The sequence below is a fragment of the Pongo pygmaeus genome, chromosome 11 (assembly GCF_028885625.2).
Source record: "Pongo pygmaeus isolate AG05252 chromosome 11, NHGRI_mPonPyg2-v2.0_pri, whole genome shotgun sequence".
In the NCBI taxonomy this organism is placed as follows: domain Eukaryota; kingdom Metazoa; phylum Chordata; class Mammalia; order Primates; family Hominidae; genus Pongo; species Pongo pygmaeus.
The window spans coordinates 49,243,653-49,266,598 of NC_072384.2; the positions used below are offsets into that span (position 1 = coordinate 49,243,653).

Here is a 22,946-nt window from a genome sequence, read left to right on the forward strand (position 1 = left end):
GCTAAGCCTTAGCTTAAGCTACTATCATCTCTTTCCTGACAATTGTAATCATCTCCTGTTAATCTCCTTGTTTATACCCAGGTCACATTACAGACTTCTTCACCCAGCAGCCAGGGGGATTAATTTAAAGCATAAATGAATCCAGACCATGTTCTTTGCTGCTCTGAATCATCAAATGATGTCCTGTGGTATGCAGAATTCAAAGATGGCCCTCAGATTTCCACACCCTCATGTAAAACATCTTGTATAATTATTTGGAAGAATAACCTCTTGAAGGTTAACGGGACTTGCAAATATGATGTGATTTCATTCAAGATTGTTACAGTATATCACAAAATGGATTTTGTAAATGTAATTAAGGTCCCAATTCAAACCTTGCCTTCAGCTAATTAAAAGGGGCATTATCCTGAGCAGGCCTGAGCTAATCGAATGAGCCCTTCAGAGAGATCCAGGTCTTCCTGGAGGTCAGAGAGATTTGTTGTCAGCAAGATGTTCCCCTGCTGTCCTGGAAGAAAGCAGCCATGTTGATGGAAGGAGGGGAGGAAGAGACAGTTGGGAAAGATCTGAGAGCAGCTTCTAGGAGCTGTGAGTCATCCTTGGCTGACATCCAACAAAAAGATGGAGACCTCAGGCCTACAACCACAGGGAAATGAATTCTACCAATGACCTGAATAAGATGGAAGAGCACCCCAAGCCTCAGATGAGAACATAGTCCCTGCCAACACCTGGCTTGTAGCCTGGCCAGACTCGGAACAGAGATGCTTGCAATGCCATGCTAGATTCCTGACCCATAGGAACTGTAAGTTAATCAATTTATGTTGGTTTAAGCTTTTATGTTTGTAGTAATTTGTTATGTAGAAAAATAATATACTTTCTATCTCTAACAGAAGAATATATGCATGGCTTTAGTAAGGATTTTGGATTTTATTCTGGGATCTGGCCTTCTCTTTGTCATCATCTTCTGTTCTGTCCATTGTTCACACAGCTTTAGCCATACTGCTCTCACAGCTCTTAGAACACTGTGGTGTGCTCTTGCCTAAGGGCATCTGTTCTTATTGTTTCCTATTCCTGGAGCCCCCTGCACCAGGGCATCCACGTGACTTCCTATCACACATCATTCAGATGAGTGAGAATAAGCTATCTCGTCTAGTCAGGATAGGCGGGGTTTTTGTTGTGCCAATAAATAATCCCCAAATCTCAATGACTTAAAATAACAAAAGTTTGTTATTCCTTTTTCCTATATGTTTAGTATAGATCAACAAGATGGCTCTCCTCAGACAGGCACTAGGGTCCCAGGCTGATTGAGGCTTCGCATCTTGTAATGGAGTTTTTAAATTAATGTTAGCATAGTATATATTTCTCTATCCCTTTACTCTCCTGGATCCCATTACATTTAATCTATTTGTGTCTTTATATTGAAAGTGGGTTTCTTATAGACAACAAATAGTTTGGTTTTTTCCTTTTTTAAATGCACTCTGACAGTTTCTGTCTTTTAATTGTTATATTTAGATCACTGACATTTAAAGCAATTATTGGTATAATTGAATTAATATCCACCATTTTGTTACTATTGTCTATTTTTGACTTTGTTCTGTGTTTCTTTTCCTTTTTTATATTTGTCTTGTATCTTCTTCTGCCTTCTCTGCTTTTCATATATGATTTTCTCAGCATATCAATTTTATTATTTTTTAACTTTCTTTAGTAATTTTCCTTGAGTTTGCAGTATACACTTATAACTAATACAAGTCCACTTTTAAGTAACAGTGTGTCACTTCATGGGCAGTACAAGTACTTTATAGCAAAATATTCTGAAGTTCTTCCTCCCACTCTGTAATATTACTGCCATTCATTTATCTATAAGCTACAATTACTAAATATATGGTCAATATTATTTTAAACAAGCCTTTTTGTTAAATTCAAAATAACATATTTTATTGTACCTTTATTACTTCTCTAATGTGCTTCCTTTTTATGTAGATCTGGGTTTCTGACATATTCTTTTCCTTCTTTCTGAAAAATTTCTATTTTATATTCATTGGAAAGTAGGTCTACTGGTGAAAATTTTCCTCAATTTTTGTTTGTCTGAGAAAGTCCTCATTTCTCCTTCACTTTTGAATGATAATTTGATAAAATACAGAATTCTAGAGTTTTTCTCCAACACTCCAGTCTCTTCTTGCTTAATGCCTGTGTGGTTTCTGAAAATAAGTCCAATATGATTATTGCCCTTGACCCTCTATAGATAGGATGTTTTTCTCTTCGGCTTCTCTCAAGATTTTTTCTTTGTCTTTGATTTTCTGCAGTTTGAATATGATAAATGAATACACACACACACACACACACACACACACACACACAGATGTAGGGGTGTGTGTGTGTGTATTCTCCTGCTTGGTGTTCTCTGAGTTTTCTAGATCTTTGATTTTGTGCCTATCATTTGTTTGGGAAAGCTCTTAGTCATTATTGCCTAGATTTTTTCTTCTGTTCTCTCTATTCTCTTTCTCATATTCCCATTATGCATATATGACACATTTTGTAATAGTTTAACAATTCTTGGATATTCTGTTCCATCTTTTTCTATTCTTTTCTCTTTTTGTATTTTACTTTTAGAAGTTTCTTTTGACACTTTCTTCCTGCTCATGATTCTTTCCTTGGACATATCCAGTCCATTGATGAGCTCTTAAAAGACATTTTCATTTATTATAGTGTTTTTGATCTCTAGCATTTACATTTTTTCTTAGAGTTCCCATCTCTCTGCTTTTATTACCCATATGTTCTTGCAGGTTGTACACTTTTTTCCCTTGTAGCCCTCAGCATATAAATCAAAGTTTTAAATTCCTAGTCTGATATTCCTACATCCCTGCCATGTCTGCATCTGTTCTGATGCTTGTTTGGTCTCTTCAAACTGTTTTAGCAAGCCTTGCAATTTTTTTATTGTAAGCTAGACATGATGTACTGACTAAAAGGCACTGAGGTTAACTCACTTTTAGTGAAAGGTTTATCTAGTTAAGAGGTAGATTGTATTTACTGTTGGCTGTAACTGTAAGTGTTGGAGGCTCGAATTTCCTTTGTTCTCATTTTCTCTTCCCTGTTGCCTTTGCGTTTCCTTAGAAACTTCTAAAATAAGGTCAGAAGCATGCAGTTCTTTCCATTGTATTCCCCTGTGTTATATGGCAGCCCTATTGATATGATGGCAAGGTGTGTGGAGAGAGGAAGCATTCTCTAACTCTATGCTTTGGTCTCAGTCCTTTAGTGAGCTCGTGCCTGTGCAAGTGCTTCCCAGTCTCCCTTCCTTTTAGTTGATGTGGGAAAGATAAAGGGGTCTGGGGTTGGGTATTTCCATTTTTCCAGGTCAGTTAGGATTCTGGTAAAGCCTTAGTCAGTTAGGCCCTGGTAAAATATGTTCTCTTGAGGGCATGCCTTGTTAATAAGAACAGAAGGCTCTGAGTATATTTCAAAATAGCTACTCTCTTCTTCCTCTGCAGGAAGCACCAGAGGATTTTTTCTTAGATATTCTCTGTGAAAACCTGGTGAGTCCTGTAGGTAAAATTCCCTGAAATGTGGAGTGCCCCTAAGATTGAGCTTTGCTGAAGTTTTTAACTCTAAAACTTGCTTACGTTGTGCCTCCGGCAATTCCATCAATTACCATTTAGGTTTCCCTGCCCCAGTACTGGTTCCCATGGAGATTTCTACACCTTCTGTAAGTTGTGGTTCTCTGTATCACCTATCTGTATCACCCTGTCTGGGGACAGGGATTTGCCCTGTGACCTCAGTTTTCTGAAGGATCTAAAAATAGTTGTTGATTTTTAGTTTGGTCAGCTTTCTTCTTGCTGAGTGGACAGGAGGAATGACTTGCAAGATCCCTTCCTGCTGGACTAGAAACCAGAAGGGGTAATACCACTATGGGACTGAAAGCTTTGACACAGCATGGGGAAACACCTTAAGAGAACTGCACATTGGCTCCTAAATTCCTCAGGCTGATAGTGACACATCATTTCTATTCATATTTCATTGGCCAAAGTAAGTCATATGGTCACATCCAATTTTTAAAGTGTGAGTAATCTAACCCTCCTGTGTTTGTTGAAAAAGAGAACCAGAAGTGCTGGGGAACATTATTAAAGTTGAGCAGAGGACTCTATATAGGGTATTGATAACTCAATCTACTACTTTGCTTTCTTGTCATATAATATTTTCTCCCTGGCATTTGACAATACAATATTTTACCATAGGATATTACAAAGAAACCTATTATGCTAGATACTCTATTTGTTGCTTGTCTCCCCACTCCCATCTACACCAATGTGAGCACCATAGGAACAGGAATTTTGTCTTTATCCACAAAATAATATCCCCACTTTAATGCCCTGAACACAGGATATTCCAGGCTCTGTACACATTGCGTGAATGACTTAGCGAATGTTCGTTTGTTTAAACCCCAAGAACCCTGAAAGATAAATTCTTGCTTGAATTCACTATAATAGCCAAATCAGGCACAGAAACTGTCTCTATGACCAGAATGAAGCTTATAGAACTTGTGAGGAGCCTTTGTCACACTGGCTGGGGGCATCCTTTGCTATCAGATAGCAAGGAGAGAATGAAAATGCCTCAGAAGTTCCTTAGGAATACGGTGCTATTTTAAGGCAAAGGCATATACAGCCTAAGGAAATATGAGATTGAAAATAAGCTTAGAGTTTTAAGTAATGCAGGCAAAAAGTGTCAATAACTTGAAAAACGGACAATACTCAATTTAAAAATCTTCCCATCTCAGTTTTATGTTGATAACCAAGGATACGCAGCTTTCATTTCTCACTAAAAAGCAAAAAGCTAAATCATGTCTTGAATATGAAATGTGGATGCGGTGCTTGGAACATTCTCCTTCTCAAGGAACAGGCCTGCCAGATCCTGGGGTGCTTGAAATGCATGCTTCCTGCTGGTTCAGTCTCACCCTCTTTGTGCTTCTTTATGCTTATTGTTCACTCTGAGCTTAATGAGTGCATTCAGGCATGTAATGAAGAACAACACTATCACACAAACACTTTATTGAAGTCCAAAGATATGGTGGTTTTATCAATTATATTATTCAGTAGAGTAAATTTGCAATTTATTTAAAAATACATCAATTGGGTGACATCTGGAACACTGGTGCATTGACACAATATTAGCAGCCATGCTATAAAAGAAAGTCTTAAATGGATGGCATTTTGTTACAGTGAGTGTACAGTTTTTGTCTCTCTATTTACTAGAGGAAATAGATGAGAGCAACGTAATTGTGAATCACAGGTCCTTCCAGTGTGAAATTTATCCTAACTAAGCTTAAAACATTTGATAGCCAAAGGCATGAGCCTCCATGGCAAATAGTTCTCATTTTCACCTCTGCTAGCCTTGGTTAATGGAATGAATATATGACTAGAGGGCAGGTGAACCCTGCTAGCTATCCAAGAGTAACTTGATCTAAGCAATTCACTTGTCTTATTTTTTTTTATCTTTCTTTTCTTTTTCTTTTTTGGTTAATTTTTATGTATTTATTTTTATTATTGCTTTTTTATTATACTTTAAGTTCTGGGATACATGGGCAGAACGTGCAGATTTGTTACATAGGTATGCATGTGCCATGGTGGTTTGCTGCACCCTTTAACCCGTCATCTACACTAGGTATTTCTCTGAATGCTATCCCTCCACTAGTCCTCCACCCCGCAACAGGCCCCAGTGTGTGATGTTCCTCTCGCTGTGTCCGTGTGCTCTTATTATTAAACTCCCACTTATGAGTGAGAACATTCAGTGTTTGGTTTTCTCTTCCTGTGTTGGTTTGCTGAGAATGATGGTTTCCAGCTTCATCCATGTATCTGCGAAGGATATGAACTCATCCTTTTTTAAGGCTGCATAGTATTCCATTGGTGTATATGCACCACATTTTCCATATGCAGTCTATCATTGATGGGCATTTGGGTTGATTCCAAGTCTTTGCTATTGCGAATAGTGCTACAATAAACATATGTGTACGTGTGTCTTTATAGTAGAATAATTTATAATCCTTTGGGTGTATACCCAGTAACGGGATTGCTGGGTCAAATGATATTTCTGGTTCTAGATCCTTGAGGAATCACCCCACTGTCTTCCACAATGCTTGAACTAATTTACACTCCTACCAACAGTGTATAAAAGTGTTCATATTTCTCCACAACCTCTCCAGCATCTGTTGTTTCCTGGCTTTTTACTGATGGCCATTCTAACTGGCATGAGATGTATCTCATTTTCTTTTTGATTTGCATTTCTCTAATGACCAGTGATAATGAGCTTTTTTTCATATATTTGTTGACCACATAAATGTCTTCTTTTAAGAAGTGTCTGTTCATATCCTTCACCCACATATTGATGAAGCTGTTTGTTTTTTTTCTTGTAAATTTGTTTAAGTTCTTTGTCGATTCTGGATATTAGCCCTTTGTCAGATGAATAGATTCCAAAAATTTTCTCCCATTCTATAGGTTGCCTGTTCACCCTGATGATAGCTTCCTTTGCTGTGCAGAAGCTCTTTAGTTTAATTAGATCCCATTTGTCAATTTTGGTTTTTGTTGCAATTGCTTTTGGTGTTTTATTCATGAAGTTTTTCCCCATGCCTGTGTCCTGAATTGTATTGCCTAAGTTTTCTTCTAGGATTTTTATGGTTTTTAGGTCTTACCTTTAAGTCTCTAATCCATCTTGAGTTAATTTTTGTATAAGGTGTAAGGGAAGGGATCCAGTTTCAGTTTTCTGCATATGACTAGCCAGTTTTCCAACACCATTTATTAAATAGGGAATCCTTTCCCCATTGCTTGTTTTTGTCAGGTTTGTCAAAGATCAGATGGTTGTAGATGTGTGCCATTATTTCTGAGGCCTCTGTTCTGTTCCATTGGTCTATATATCTGTTTTGGTAGCAGTGCCATGCTGTTTTGGTTACTGTAGCCTTGCAGCACAGTTTGAAGTCAGGTAGCATGATGCCTCCAGCTTTGTTCTTTTTGCTTAGGGTTGTCTTGGCTATATGGGCTCTTTTTTGGTTTCCTGTATAATTTAAAGTATTTTTTTTCTAATTATGTGAAGAAAGTCAAGGGTAGCTTGATGGGGATAGCATTGAATCTATAAATTACTTTGGGAAGTATGGCCATTTTGATGATATTGATTCTTCCTATCCATGAGCATGGAATGTTTTTCCGTTTGTTTGTGTCCTCTCTCATTGCCTTGAGCAGTGGTTTGTAGTTCTCCTTGAAGATCTCCTTTACATCCCTCACAAGGTGAATTCGTAGGTATTTTATTCTCTTTGTAGCAACTGTGAATTGGAGCTCACTCATGGTTTGGCTCTCTGTTTGTCTATTATTGGTGTATAGGAATGCTTGTGATTTTTGCATACTGATTTTGAATTCTGAGACTTTGCTGAAGTTGCTTATCAGCTTAAGGAAATTTTGGGCTGAGACAATGGGGTTTTCTAAATATACAATCATGTCATCTGCAAACAGAGACAATTTGACTTCCTCTCTTCCTATTTGAATAGACTTAATTTCATTCTCTTGCCTGATTGCCCTGGCCAGAACTTCCAATACTATGTTGAATAGGAGTGGTGAGAGAGGACATCCTTGTGTTGTGCCGGTTTTCAAAGGGAGTGCTTCCAGCTTTTGCCCATTCAGTATGATATTGGCTGTGGGTTTGTCATAAGTAGCTCTTATTTTGAGATACATTCCATCAATAGCTAGTTTATTGAGAGTTTGTAGCATGAAGGGGTGTTGAATTTTATTGAAGGCCTTTTCTGCATCTATTGAGATAATCATGTGTTTTTTGTCATTTGTTCTGTTTATGTGATGTATTGTGTGTATTGATTTGCATATGTTGAACCAGCCTTGCATCCCAGGGATGAAGTGGACTTGGTCGTGGTGGATAAGCTTTTTGATGTGCCGCTGGATTGGGTTTGTCAGTATTTTATTGAGGATTTTTGTATTGATGTTCATCAGGGATATTGGCCTGAAATTTTCTTTTTTTGTTGTGTCTCTGCCATGTTTTGGTATCAGGATGATGCTGGTCCCATAAAATGAGTTAGGGAGGAGTCCCTCTTTTTCTATTGTTTCAAATAGTTTCAGAAGGAATGGTACCAACTCCTCTTGGTACCTCTGGTAGAATTTGTCTTTGAATCCGTCTGGTCCTGGACTCTGCTTGGTTGGTAGCCTATTAATTACTGCCTCAATTTCAGAACTTGTTATTGGTCTATTCAGGGATTTGACTTCTTCTTGGTTTAGTCTTCAGAGGGTGTATGTGTCCAGGAATTTATCCATCTCTTCTAGATTTTCTAGTTTATTTGTGTGGAGGTGTTTATAGTATTCTCTAATGGTAGTTTGTATTTCTGTGGGTTCAGTGGTGATATACCCTTTATCATTTTTATTGTGTCTATTTGATTCTTCTCTATTTTTTCCTTTTTTAGTCTTGCTAGTGGTCTATCTATTTTGTTAATTTTTTCAAAAAAAAAAAAAAACCAGCTCCTGGATTCATTGATTTTTTTTTTTTTGAAGGGTTTTTTGTGTCTGTATCTCCTTCAGTTCTGCTCTCATCTTAGTTGTTTCTTATCTTCTGCTACCTTTTGAATTTGTTTGCTCTTGCTTCTCTAGTTCTTGTAATTGTAATATTAGGGTGTCAATTTTAGATCTTTCCTGCTTTCTCCTGTGGGCATTTAGAGCTATAAATTTCCCTCTAAATACTGCTTTAGCTGTGTCCCAGAGATTCTGGTATGTTGTGTCTTTGTTCTCATTAGTTTCAAAGAACTTTTTTATTTCTGCCTTCATTTCGTTATTTACCCAGTAGTCATTCAGGAGCAGGTTGTTCAGTTTCCACGTAGTTGTGCAGTTTTGAGTGAGTTTCTTAATCCTGAGTTCTAATTTGATTGCACTGTGGTCTGAGAGACTGTTATGATTTCTGTATTTTTCATTTGCTGAGGAGTGTTTTACTTCCAATTATGTAGTCAATTTTAGAATAAGTGCAGTGTGGTGCTGAGAAGAATGTATATTCTGTTGATTTGGGGTGGAGAGTCCTGTAGATAACTATTAGGTCTGCTGGTCCAGAGCTGAGTTCAAGTCCTGAACATCCTTGTTAATTTCTGTCTCATTGATCTGTCTAATATTGACAGTGGGATGTTAATGTCTCCCACTATTATTCTGTGGGAGTCTAAGTCTCCTTATAGGTCTCTAAGAGCTTGTTTTATGAATCTGGGTGCTCCTGTATTGGGTGCATATATATTTAGGATAGTTAGCTCTTCTTGTTGCATTGATCCCTTTACCATTATATAATGCCCTTCTTTGTCTTTTTTGATCTCTGTTGGTTTAAAATCTGTTTTTTTTTGTTAGTTTTGTTTTTTTGTTTCTTTGTTTGTCTTGTTTTTGAGACAGAGTCTTACTCTGTCACTAGGCTGGAGTGCAGTGGCGTGATCTCAGCTTACTGCAACCTCCGCCTCCAACATTCAAGTGATTCTCTTGCCTCAGCCTCCTAGGTAGCTGGGACTACAGGTGCATGCCACCATGCCCAGCTAATTTTTAGACTTTTAGTAGAGACAGGGTTTCACAATGTTGGCCAGAATGGTCTCTAGCTCTTGACCTTGTGATCCGCCCATCTTGGCCTCCCAAAGTGCTGGGATTGTAGGCGTGAGCCACTGTGCCCGGCCTAAAGTCTGTTTTATCAGAGACTAGGATTGCAACCCCTGCTTTTTTTGCTTTCCATTTGCTTGGTAAATATTCCTCCATCCCTTTATTTTGAACCTATGTGCATCTTTGCACGTGAGATGGGTCTCCTGAACACAGCACACTGATGGATCTTGACTCTTTATCCAATTCTCCCATCTGTGTCGTTTAATTGGGGCATTTAGCCTGTTTACATTTAGGGTTAATATTGTTATGTGTGAATTTGATCCTGTCATTATGATTCTAGCTGGTCATTTTGTCCATTGATTGATGCAGTTTCTACATAGTGTTGATAGTCTTTACAATTTGGTATGATTTTGCAGTTGCTGGTACCAGTTTTTCCTTTCTATATTTAGTGCTTCCTTCAGGAGCACTTGTAAGGCAGGCTTGATGGTGATAAAATCTGTCACCATTTGCTTGTTTGAAAAGGATTTTATTTCTCCTTCTGCTTATGAAGCTTAGTTTGGCTGGAGATGAAATTCTGGTTTGAAAATTCTTTTCTTTAAGAATGTTGAATATTGGCCCCCACTATCTTTTGGCTTGTAGGGTTTCTGCAGAAAGATCTGCTGTTAGTCTGAGGGGCTCCCCTTTGGGGGTAACCTGACCTTTTTCTCTAGCTGCCCTTAAAACTTTTCCTTCATTTCAACCTTGATGAATCTGACAACTTTTGTATGCTTTATGAAGTTCTTGGGCTATGTTTTTCAGCTCCATCAGGTTATTTATGTTCTTCTCTAAACTGGTTATTCTAATTAGCAATTCCTCTAACCTGTTTTAAAGGTTCTTAGTTGCCTTGCACTGGGTTCGAACATGCTCCTTTAGCTTGAAGCCATTTGTTATTATCCACCTTCTGAAGACTACTTCTGTCAGTTCATCAAACTCACTCTCCATCCAGTTTTGTTCCCTTACTGGTGAGGAGTTGTGATCCTTTTGAGGAGAAGAGGTTTCTGGTTTTTGGAATTTTTAGCTATTTTGCACTAGTTTTTCCTCATCTTCATGGATTTACCTACCTTTGGTCTTTGTTGTTGGTGACCTTTGGATGGGGTTTCTGTGGACATCCTTTTTGTTGATGTTAATGCTATTCCTTTCTCTTTGTTAGTTTTTCTTCTAACAGTCAGGCTCCTCTGCCGCAGGTCTGCTGGAGTTTGCTGGAAGTCCTCTCCAGACCCTGTTTGCATGGGTATCACCAGTGGAGGCTGCTGAATAGCAAAGATTGCTGCCTGTTTCTTCCTCTGGAAGCTTTGTCCCAGAGGGGCACCCACCAGATGCCAGTCAGAGCCATCCTATATGAGGTGTCTGCTGACCCCTGCTGGGAGATGTCTCCCAGTCAGGATGAACAAGGGTCAGTGACCCACTTGAGGAGGCAGTCTGTACTGGTAGAGCTAGGATGCTGTACTGGGAGAGCTGCTGCTCTCTTAGAGCTAGCAGGCAGGAACGTTTAAGTCTGCTGAAGCTGTGCCCACAGCTACCCCTCCCTGCAGGTGCTCCATCCCAGGGCGATGGGAGTTTTATCTATAAGCCTCTAACTGGGGTTGCTGCCTTTCTTTTAGAGATACCCTGCCCAGAAGGAGGAATCTAGAGAGGCCTCTTTTTCCTTTTAATAAAATATTTTATGGAGTTTTCAGAGCATGCTCATATTCATCTCATCTGATCTTTACAACATCTCAGTGAAGTTAGTTAGTCAAGGGTTCTCACTTCCATTTTTAGATAAGGGACACATGGTTCTTGGGGAGTTGAGTGGGATGGGGGGCTGGGGTTTTGACTCTAAGCCCTATGCTTTTTTTTTTCATTATAGTGCAATGATACTTTAGGCCTCAGTTTCCTTACTTCAAACTAATGATACATATACCTAGTTTGCCAACTTATCAAGTTGTTGTAGGAATGACAAGACATTGCTGAGTTTTAAGAACTATGACTAATCAAAGCCATATGTAATTGTGAAATAATTTTCTTGCTTTTGTCAAACCCAAGGGCTCCTTTTTTCAGAGCAAAAAGTCTTCCTCAACAGAAAATGGCCAAAACTGATGCATGTGTACAAAGTCCTGGAATTCCCCATGTGAAAACATTTAGGAATAAACTCTCTTAAAGAAAAAATGGAAGGTCATTAAAAAGCAACCAAATAGTAAATCCGATTTGGCTTCATACAGAGACTGTGATCAAATTTATTTTTTAATGATGAATGATTGGTTTGCTTGAATGTAGTTCTATTTTCTCACTCATTGATAAATATTGCCCTCTTTTGAATTAGTTCTGCTATATAGGATTATGATTTTTAAGAACAGAAGTACAAAAATAAACAGATATTTTATATTCCAAAATTAGTTATGACCAGAGCCTTGTTTTCAAAATATAGAGCATAAATTAGAGAACTTTTCCAGTAAAGGACCAGAAATATGGTCTCTGTCAATTCTCATGTCTACCATTGTAGAGTGTAAAAATAGCCATGAGAAATATATGAGTGAATGGGTGTGTTCCAAAAAAGCTTTATTTATGAACACTAAAATGTGAATTTCATAAAATTTTCATATGTAATGAAATACTATTTATTTTTTCAACCACTTAAAAATGGAAAAACCATTCTTAACTTATGGTCATACAAAAACAGATGATGGGCTGGATTTGGCCCATGGGCCATGTTCAACACTAAACTAAAGCACCAAACACTCATTGTTGCTGGAGACACTGCTCAGTTCCAATGATTCTTGGAGCTGGAAAAGCATTTCTAGGGAGTTTTTTCTCACAACACAAATTTTCATCACTAATGTCAGCAAAAGCAATACTTTAAAGCAGGGATCTAAAAGTTAGTTGGTGATCTTGTTGTAAGAAAAGTAGAAGTATTTCCTTGTCAGTAAGTTAGATATCCCAGCTTACATTCAAAAGAGAAAGATTATTGAGCATAATTTGGCATAGAGCTGGCAAAATCTTGGAGCCAAGGCTTTAACAATCTCACAGGGCTTAGTGCATTTCCACTCTCAATTTGGTGCTCAATAAGTTTCTGTTGAATTAATTGGAATTCCCACGAAGTACCTAAGTTTTTGCTTATAATGTAGAATGAAGTAAATATAGACTATAATTTTCTGTTTAGAAGAAAAAGGGTTAATGAAATGAACCTTTTAGTAGCACTCTTTACTGCCACTTGATGAAGGTTGGTTAAGAAAGACTTAAATGACAGTGAGGTTTTACAAAACTGCTGGCAGTAGGGCAAGGTGTGCACAATATCTAAATGATTAGCTATTATGAGCATGATAATACCCATGACTAAGCTAATTTGTGGCTATAAATTGGATATTTATGGAACCTGTTAAATTATTTCAGATCTCCAGTGTGTAATTCAATCACAATGAAGCAGCTAATTATTGCTATATCCTATTATCTAAGAAGTTCAAACCTATTCCAAACTTCTTTGACTCACAGTCAATACCATGACATTTTAGTACCTGACTTATCTTTGTGTTTTTCATGTGCGTTACTTTTATTTGTTCAACTACATCACAAGTTTCTTTTGGGCAGGGTCATGTTACATAAATAGGAGTAACATAATGGTTAGGAGCAGGGCTGTAAACTCAGATTGCTAGGGTTCAAATTCTGCTTTGGCATTTACTAGCAATGCAATCTGGAGCACATTACCTAGTCTCTCTTTGATCTTAGTTTATTTATTTGCAAATAGCAATAATAATAAAGGTATCTACCTGACTGAGTTGGATTGCTGGGAGAGCTAAATGAATCAATGCATGTAGGCACTCAGAGCAGTTGCTGGTACACGGTAAGTCTTAGATAAATGCCGGTTAAAAATATGCCTTTGGGTCCTAGTCTGAGGCTATAAAATCCTATTTATAAGCTGATGATTTCTCCAGTCCCGATCTTTCCAGTGAACCCCATATAAGTTATCCACTTGGAATACTTACACATCTCCACTTGGAAATCAAATACACATCTCAAAAGTATCATGCCCACAAAACACACTTGATTTCTTTTCCACCCCAAACCTATTCTCCCTTAGTGTTTCCCATCCTGATATAAAGACCAGCTTTAGACTTCAGGCTAAAAAACAAATACAATCCTGAAATTTCCATCTTTAACCTCTTTCTTTTTCACATATTCCATGTTCTCTCCATTAGCCTATTCTGTGAGTTCTATAACATATATCTAAATCCAACTAACGCATCAGTTTGCCTATCCTGCTAGTCTGTATCATAATGATCTCTTTGTTAGGCTGTGATTGCAGGCACCTCCTAACTGGTCTTCCTTCTTCTGTCCACAATCCTCTACCATCAATTTCCCACACACTAGCCAGAGTGCTGCATGCACAGCACCCACACAGTCACACAGTTCCTGGTACATGGTAAGAGTTCAATACATAAAGTGAAGGAATGTTTGATTGGAATATTTGGAAGCTAATTTACGTATAACCATATGATAGGCACTAAGAGAATTTGATTAAAAGTGATGTAAAATTCTCAATAGTCTCTGCCTTTTAAAATTATTGAAATAAGTAATTCCTTTACAAGTGAAATCAGAAGAAGATAGAAATGTGTAATTTGGAAGGTTTCTTCAGACTATAAAATTCTGAGTCTATGATTTGTTAAAAGCCGTAAGGCTAAGAATGTGACAGATAATTCAACCTAGATGAGTTTTTTACTGGAATATTCTTGAAAAGAGTACTGGATTGGGAAGCTTTTGTTTAACAAACCCTGCGTTTGTACAAGAAAGGTTAATTTGTGAGTCCTACACTTATACCGAACATATATATTTTATATTCATGCAGTTTGTCAGGACATATTGTTTTATTAAAAAAAAAAAAAAGAAAAACTCCTTCCTTATTTAGATCTTTCAGAAGTTAAGGTAGAAAAACAAATTGTGTAAAATTACGAATCTCCAAATATTTTCTTTTGCAGTACTGCTCTAGCCTATAAATCTTTTATTCAAGTATCTTTTTAAAAGTTAAAGTGTTTAGTATAATTTTTAATTGTGAAGTTTTTCATTTTTATGTATTTATTTTTAAGATGATGTTTAAGTGTTTAAAGGCTTAGGCCTAGGATGTTTTAAATATTAAGCCCTGATTCCTCTCGTTTCTCTGTAGTGAATTTTGACCAGACTGAGACATACTACAAAGGACAGTTGCCAGAAACAACACCCAAAGGTATATTTTAAGCTGGCATTTATTGATGGCTAGAGAATAAGGGGCTCGTTAGGTCATAGCATGCTGCTGAGGGCTGATAGGTCTATATCTCTTCCTGGGACACTTGCAGTCTGCAGCCCCTCTCCTGTCTATCCCATTTTTTCTTCAGTGCCAGAGAGAGGTACATAATTTTTGTATCCAGAAAATCCAGAGACCCTTTTCTTTTGACTATAAGTAAGGAGACTATGAATAGACATGGGGGAAAAATGAAAATTAAAGGAGGAATGGAAAAAGATAAGGAGAAAATGGTAGTCAAGATGGAAGAAAGAAAATAGATTAGCTCTCAACTTCTGAACAATATAGATAAAACTAATTATATGTTTGTGTGTGTATATATATATATACACACACACCATATATATGTATATATGTATGTATATGTGTATATATACACACACCATATATATGTATATATACATATATATGGTGTCTGTGTGTGTGCACACAAGTAGCCTACCTCCGTCTGCCTAGAGACCTTGAAACAATGCTGTACCTATAGCAAAGCACACACCTAGAACCCAGATGATCTTGATCTGTAATCATAATCTCCACTAAAAGGAATCAGATCCAGGGCTTCTTGGAGAGATGGCTGATTGTGGAATATGGGCAGGAAAGAACAAGACGAGCCTGGAACGTTTTGTGACAGAAAGCAAGAAGATGTCCAAGGAATGACAGACCCATGTCAAAAGAACATAGGGACCAGCTTGAAGGGACTTCCACTGGACAGATTTGAGAATGATTTCAGCATCAAAATATAACAACAACTGTAATAATTACAATTCATTATATAAAGTAAGAATTCATGAGTCCATTCTTATATTAATTTCCAAAACACGCAAATAGATAGGTGAAAGCTGCTTTTCTTGACGGTAGAGTGCCAACCAATTAATGTAGAAGAAATGGTGGATGCTAAAACTGGTGGATAAAAATTCTGATAAGATCTGGTATATTTGCATAGGCTTAAAGTATCCCAAACAAATTCTTTATTATTACAAAGACAAAAAAACTTTTCAGTGGAAAAAGTGCTGTATACCAAAGTAAGCTTTGTTACTACTGGGCGCACTAACATCAAATATTTCCAGATATGATCAAGAGAAGGACAAGCTATCACTTCCACAGAAGTCTTGCCAAAGCCAATAACCTGAATTTAATCATGAGGAAACATCAACCAAACCCAAAGCAAGCAGCATTCTATGAAGTAATTGACAAGTACCCTTCAAAATTGTCAAGGTCATGAAGGATTAAAAGACAGAGGAAAGCTTCTAGATGAAAGGAAATTAAAGAGATTTGACAACTAAATAAAATATATGTTCCTCGGTTGGATCCTCAACTTAAGGAAAAAATGGCTGTAAAGAACATTATTGGAACAATTGAAAAAATTTGGATATGAATTCTGGATTGGTATCTTAGTATCTGTGGGCTACCACAACAAAATACCATATTTTGGGTCATTTAAACAACAGAAATTTATTTTTTCACAATTCTGGTGGCTAAAAGTCTAAGATTAGAGTGTCACCTGGTTGTTTTCTGATGAGGGCTCTTCCTTTGGGTTACAGAGAGCCACCATCTTGCTGTGTGCTCACATGACCTCTTCTTTGTATGCACAGGCACGCGCACACACACACACACACACACACGAAAGAGCAAGAGAGAGAGTCCTGGTTCACCAGTCGCATTGGACCGGGGCCTTATCCTCATAACCTCATCTAAGCCTAATCACCTCCCAAAGGTCCCATCTCCAAACACCATCACATTGAAGGTTAGGACTTCAACATATGAATCTGTGTGGGGGACACAAGCATTCGGTACATAATCTTCAGGTATCAAAGTTAAGTTTCTTGATTGTGATAACTATGCAGACATTCTGTAAGAGAATGTCCTTGCTCTTAAGCAAATCACCCTGAAATTTTTAGGGGTAAAGAAACATATTGACTCCAGCTTACTGTCAAATGGTTCAGAAAAAAAATGTACATATACATACACAAATAGAAAAAAAGAAATTAGGCAAAAAAGTAAATACTTGTAGAATCTGGGTAATGAGTGTAATGAGATTTCCTTGTACATCAAAATAAAAGGTACAAAAAATGTTATTCAAAAGGATTCTTGGAGCTACAAGGTAGATTCTTATTATCCTTCATCAATCAACCTATTACTACTTATCCAGGGAGTTAGCAAACTTTCTCCATGTTATTTAATCTTCTTTCTGAAAATGTTGATTAATCTTCTGGCTTTCAAAGAATAAAAATCTGAAAGTCATCAGGTTCTCAGCATCTGTGATATTAGGTTAACGAGAGTAATGCAACACTTTGATAAGATATAATTTCATAGAAAAAATACAAAGTCCTGCATTTGAATTTAAAAAATCAATTGTTTTGGAACAAAATTAAAGATAGCTAACAACTACTCACCTGAAAAATCAGAGTTGATAAGCAAGTGCAATATAAAATATTAAAATGTATATGTAATTGTACATGCGAATGTACATAATGTAATTTTCTATGTGAATGTAATTATACTTAGTCATAATTTTTGGATTTTCTTTTAAAGGCATCAGTGCATCAGTTAGTACTTGACAATAATTCTTTATGGTGTCGTTGTTTAGTCCTTTTTTTTTTTTTTGAAATGGAGTCTCACTCTGTCGCCAAGGCTGGAGTGCAGTGGCACAAACTGGGCTCACTGCAAGCTCCGCCTCCCAGGTTCACGCCATTCTCCTGTCTCAGCCTCCTGAGTAGCTGGGACTACAGGCGCTTGCCACACGCCCAGCTAATTTTTTGTATTTTTAGTAGAGACGGGGTTTCACCGTGTTAGCCAGGATGGTCTTGATCTCCTGACCTCATGATCCGCCTGCCTCGGCCTCCCAAAGTGCTGGGATTACAGGCTTGAGCCACCGCGTCTGGCCCATTGTTTAGTCTTAATGTGATTATTCAAATATTTCTATTTTCATTGAAAATGTAATTCTTAATAAAGCACCTTTCAAAATATAAACATTTTTTCTCTCTGTGTAGAAAACAATAACATACAAAAATAGGGGCTTACTTTCACCTTTTTTCAAAATCTTAATGACTTACAAAATTATGTAGTTTATTTTCTATGCCTTTTCAAAATACATGAATTTCAAATAACAAGAATATATGTATTCTCATTTTCTATTTGAGATAAATGTGTTGTGTCTTAAAAACATAGAATATATATATTAAATGAAGTATTTATATGAGCTACGGATAATCATGTTTATGCCCACACATGGTGGACTACTTGAAAAAATTGATTCTTCCTAGGAGGAGAAAGGAATGATGGTTCTAGATTTTGCCTTAAGTCAATAGTTCCAAATACAGATCTCCCTTGTACTGTCCTGAGGTCCTGAATGCTATGCGCTCAATGCAGGGTTATCTATTGAGGAGGTTTGGCAAATAGTGAGCTGCTTTTTGAATTGAGTGTTGAAAAGGATCTCAGCTACCCCAAATATGGCCTATAGTTACATTGCTCTCCCAATCACCTTGCAACAGATAGAGTTTTATTTCATGGATTTGAGACCTTGGGGAATTAAATATGGAAGGAGATGCAGTAAAGATTAGAAATGGGGGAAGGTATCCAGAAATGGCAGGATGGGTGGATGTGACAATAGTGTGAAGTGTGTGAACAGCAAGAGGACAATTCAGTATGTCCAGGCTGGCAAGGAGGAACCCAAGGAAGAAAGGTGGATATGGAATTGTGCAGGGTTTGCCCTAGTGAAGGGCTTGTGGAACAGAGGTGCCCCACATCCAGCAACCTTTGTGCTTTCAGGAATCATGTAGTCAGATGCTACCACTCATGAAGCATTGGCAACATTGTAAATACATTGCCCACTTTGCATGATTCTTTATTAAAACAGCATGTGCCTCACGGAAGTAATATTTTATCTTTTAAATGCCTGTCCTGTCAACTTTGTCTCCTTAAACTTCCTATCACATCTTAAGATTTTTGCTACTATCTTTATTAGGCATAAATATCAAAGTTATACCTGCCTTATAAAAAATTCAACAGTTTTTCTTGGCTTTTAATACCCTGAGACAATTTAAAGAACATTGGGACTATCTGGTCTTGTTTTTGTTTGTCAAATCATAATTGTATACATTTATGAGATATAATTTGATATTTTGATACCTGCATACAATGTGGGATGATTAAATGAAGCTAATTAACATATCTAGCACCTCATTTACTTGTCCTTTTTTATGGTGAGACATTTAAAATTTATACTGTTATTATTTTGAAATACTATATACAAGACATTCTTCTTGACTATAGTCACCCCGCTATGCAATAGATCTCAAGGCCCATTTCTCCTGTCCATCTGAAACTATGTAACTCATTTTCCTTCCGTTTTTGCAGATACTTCTCCCCTGGACCTTGTTCCTAGGTTCCGTGTGAAGCTGAACACTCTGCATGATCTCCCTGCCACCACAGCAAGCTATGAAGTTCATTACATATGCAGGTAGCAGACAGTACAGCTCTGCTTCCCTTTCTGAGCACCTAGGGTAGACTGCCATTATTCAGTGTGCCAGCCTGTTTCCAAGCCTACAATGTATAGTTCCTCTAGTACGTAAACTCATTTTTTTCTCAGAGAGCCAAGTAGAGACACAGGCAGTTTTCTTCTCAAAATGTGCCAGAAATTCCAAAACAATCTCAAAGCATTAAAGGCTATGTGCAGAAAGCACATGTAGTTGTAGAGTCCCTCCTTTGCAGAAACTTGCACCTCAGCCCACCAGCATTTCCTTGCTGCTTCTCCTCCTGACCCTCATCCTCATGCACAGACCATTGGATATTACTGCACTCACGTACTCGTGTACTTCTTTCTAACAGCTGACTGAAATCTTTCCTACATTTTCAGGGTGATGGGCAGAAAGTTTTTCTCAGGAAACATTGTAGGGAAGCTGGCATGGGACACTTATATATATGGGGAGGGTCACATTCTACTATTCATGGGTTTCCGTGGTCACAGGGAGTCAGGGCCAGTTGGAAATGGAAATGAAAAAGTTCATGTTAACACAGCTGAGTGCAAGGCTATGCCGTAAAGACCTGAGATGCTCCAGGAAAAGGTTCAGGATGCTTCCTTTTTGTCTTCCAATGAAACCAAAATCTACCATTTCTGTTTGAGAGTTTTGGGAAAGAGATGGCAGGTGAGGAGGTTAGGGCATAGATGTGTGAATACTGCCACTATGAACCCCAAAGCACATTTGCCATGATTGGTCTAAAAATAAGATAATAATCCAAATGTAGCTAAATGTAGCTAAATATAGGCTACTATCTAGTTTCTCTCTTTTACAGTCTTTGGCTACCAGTGATCCTTTTTGCCTATCACTTGGGGGTCTTGGGAAGGACAAAGAAGAGACAAGAATCAGTGTAACATTTAAACAACAGTGCAGCCGTGCTGTGAGAGCCATCTCAACGTGATGTAGCCAGTTGAGTAGCCGGTGTTCCTACATCTTAAGTAGCCAGTGTTTCCTTCGCAGCACGACAATGGTAAACAAAGATGTTTTCTGGATGGCTGAAGCAAATGTGATTTTCATGTTCAGACCATCCCTCTGCCCTTAAGCCCTTACCATGGGTTAAAAATTTTTTTTTTCTTTTTTCTTTTTGCTATGAATTTTCTTCATGGAGATAGGTGAAGTGAGACATTATTTTCTTCTTCTGTTTATTTTTTATGTTACCCAATTTCAAAATGCTGGAAATTTTGTTGAAACACCACTCACTGCAAAGAATATAAGCTTGCATATTGAATTCTAAAAATCCCCCTGTTGTGTGGCATTGCTAAGAATGCACGAGGGGAAATTCTGTTGTGTGAAATCCTAGAGTTATGACAAGTTTGACAAGATGAGCTTGATTGACCTTACCTCATGTGGTCACACAGGCAAATCTACCATCGAGGTTCTCAAAAACAGATAAGGCAGATGAGGAATGGCTCTCTTGAGATGAACGCTGATTTGTTGTAACCTGAGTAGAAAAAATAAATCTAGGAGATTTTAAAACATTGTTTAACGAGTAAAATAATGCGATGTGAAGAATGATGGAGGACAGGGAAATATTTGGGGTTTTATAATTCCTAAGCCCCAGAGTAAAAATTACAAATCATTATTGTTTAGTAAAAATCATATGCATTTAAAAAAAATTCAACTGGGGCAGGAGGATGGGAAGAAATAAGTATATTCATTAAAATGTTTATTGGTGAGCTGTGGCTGTTTTTCATGAGCCACTGACGTCTATTCTAATCCACAGACAAAGTCCTCAAAGGCAATGCTCAATGAGATCTTGGCAATATTTTTTCACTTAGGAAGGATTAATTTCTATGAAGGAAAGCTTTTTAAAAACGTGAAATAATGAGCTCTAAATGTATGTCCTTGTCGGGCACATTAGCACAAATGGCTTGGACTATTTCCTAGAGGAAAGTTAGATGCTTGGTGGGATGTAGGAGTAGAGGGAGTACATTTTGATTGGAGTCAAGATTGGGAAAAAATGATTAGGATTTAGGATTGGGTGAAGGTGAGCCTGAATGATCCTCAGCTAACAAGCCTGGGTCAAAGACTGTGATCTGTAGAGAGAAAAAACTGCAAAGGGGAAGGAACTAGAGACCAGCGTTGTGTAAACCCTCCTGTCCAGGATAAAGCTAATTTCTCTGCCTGCTGAATTACAGCCTAAAAAAGCAAATTCAGCTATTTGCAAGCTATATTTCCCAGTCAAACTACTAAAACCCAATTCTATGATTACAAAGAAAGGGAGAAAGACAGAGATTGACTTTTGGCATCTAAAAACACATGTCTCCCACTACTCAATTGTGACTGCTCAGAGAGAACAACTCTCTGTCAATGGAAACTGAGAGGTTGTGGAAAAAATAATGTGATGATGGGCAACAAGATGGCAAAGAGGAGGAGAGGCGTTCATAGAGATAAGAAGTGATCAAAGAAAAGAAAAATAAGAATTCAATAGTTTCCAAATGTCTTGTCTGTTTCTTCTTTTATCCTGTCTCCTCTCCACCTACCCTTCCATGATTGCTGCAGGTATACACATAGAGTACTTTAATTTGTGAGCATCTGTTCACCCGATTTGAATTCCATATTCTCTAGGGGAAATACTGTGATGCAATGAGCATGAAATGAGTTGCAGTACCATTAGCAGCAACAAAGGTGGGGAGGGAGTCTCTTACCTGAGGTGCTGCTTTGAAAACATCCTCTAATACTCTTGGCTTTCCTAATTAAGTGCTATCACCTCTGCAGATGGTAAAATTATGTATGTATTTTGCTGAATTCCCTTAGCAAGGACGCTTTCATTGGGGGAGTTTAATAAGAATGATATTCTTTGAGGGGAAAAAAAAAAAACACCGGGTACTTATGATATCACATTGAGATGGCTATCATGGCATGATTGCAGTGTTGTTTAAATGTTACATTGATTTTTGTCTCTTTTCTGTCCTTCCTAAGTCCCCTGAGGGATAGGCAAAAAGGATTGCTGGTAGCCTTTCCCCACTGGAACCTGGAAAATTAATTCAATAAGATCTCACTGGAATCTGAACATTTAAGTCCAAGTAAATATCACCTAAAAGTTATTTTTAAAGGGCTACATGAATTTTTAACTTATGCTAAAAGATTGAGAATCATAATGAAGAAACATGTTTTTAAGGGAGATTTAAGGGAGGAAAAGTTGTCTAGTCCAACTCTAAACTCCTGCCCTTCTCCATAATCAACACATTTACCAAAAGCCAGAAACATACATAATTTCTACTAATTTCCAGAGAAAAAAATCATACTATAGTTATATAATTTATTATCTAAATTTGGACATTTAAAAAAAATAAGTGGGAATTTTTTAAACATCTATTAAAACAACAGGCATAACCTAGAACTGTCCTAAGCAAACTGGATAACTAGAAGTATAGCCGCCCTACTTACCTTCATTCTATAGATATGCACAGTTGGTTCTGGAACCATTGCTGCAAATCCTTCTCCAGCTTGGTGGAGAAGTCACTGTGGAGCTGGCACACTGCTGCTGAGTCATCCTCTCCTTCACCTCATAACTCATCATCTAATTGTGTTTCTATATTTTCAGAAAGTTGA

The 22,946-nt window shown here is 37.6% G+C and overlaps 1 protein-coding gene across 10 annotated transcripts in view; it reads left to right on the forward strand.

The window, feature by feature from the left end:
- Positions 1-22,946, forward strand: part of LOC129031676 (putative uncharacterized protein encoded by LINC00269) — a 378,338-nt gene that overhangs the window by 251,374 nt on the left and 104,018 nt on the right. For 6 of the 10 annotated variants that reach the window (XR_010122802.1, XR_010122803.1, XR_010122806.1 and 3 more), the window contains exon 4: positions 82-799. The gene's annotated coding sequence lies outside the window, so the exon portion shown is untranslated. Of the gene's footprint in view, positions 1-81; positions 800-14,760; positions 14,821-19,230; positions 19,554-22,946 lie in introns of those variants that run through there. The other 4 variants (XR_008501088.2, XR_008501089.2, XR_010122804.1 and 1 more) reach the window with 3 other exon arrangements.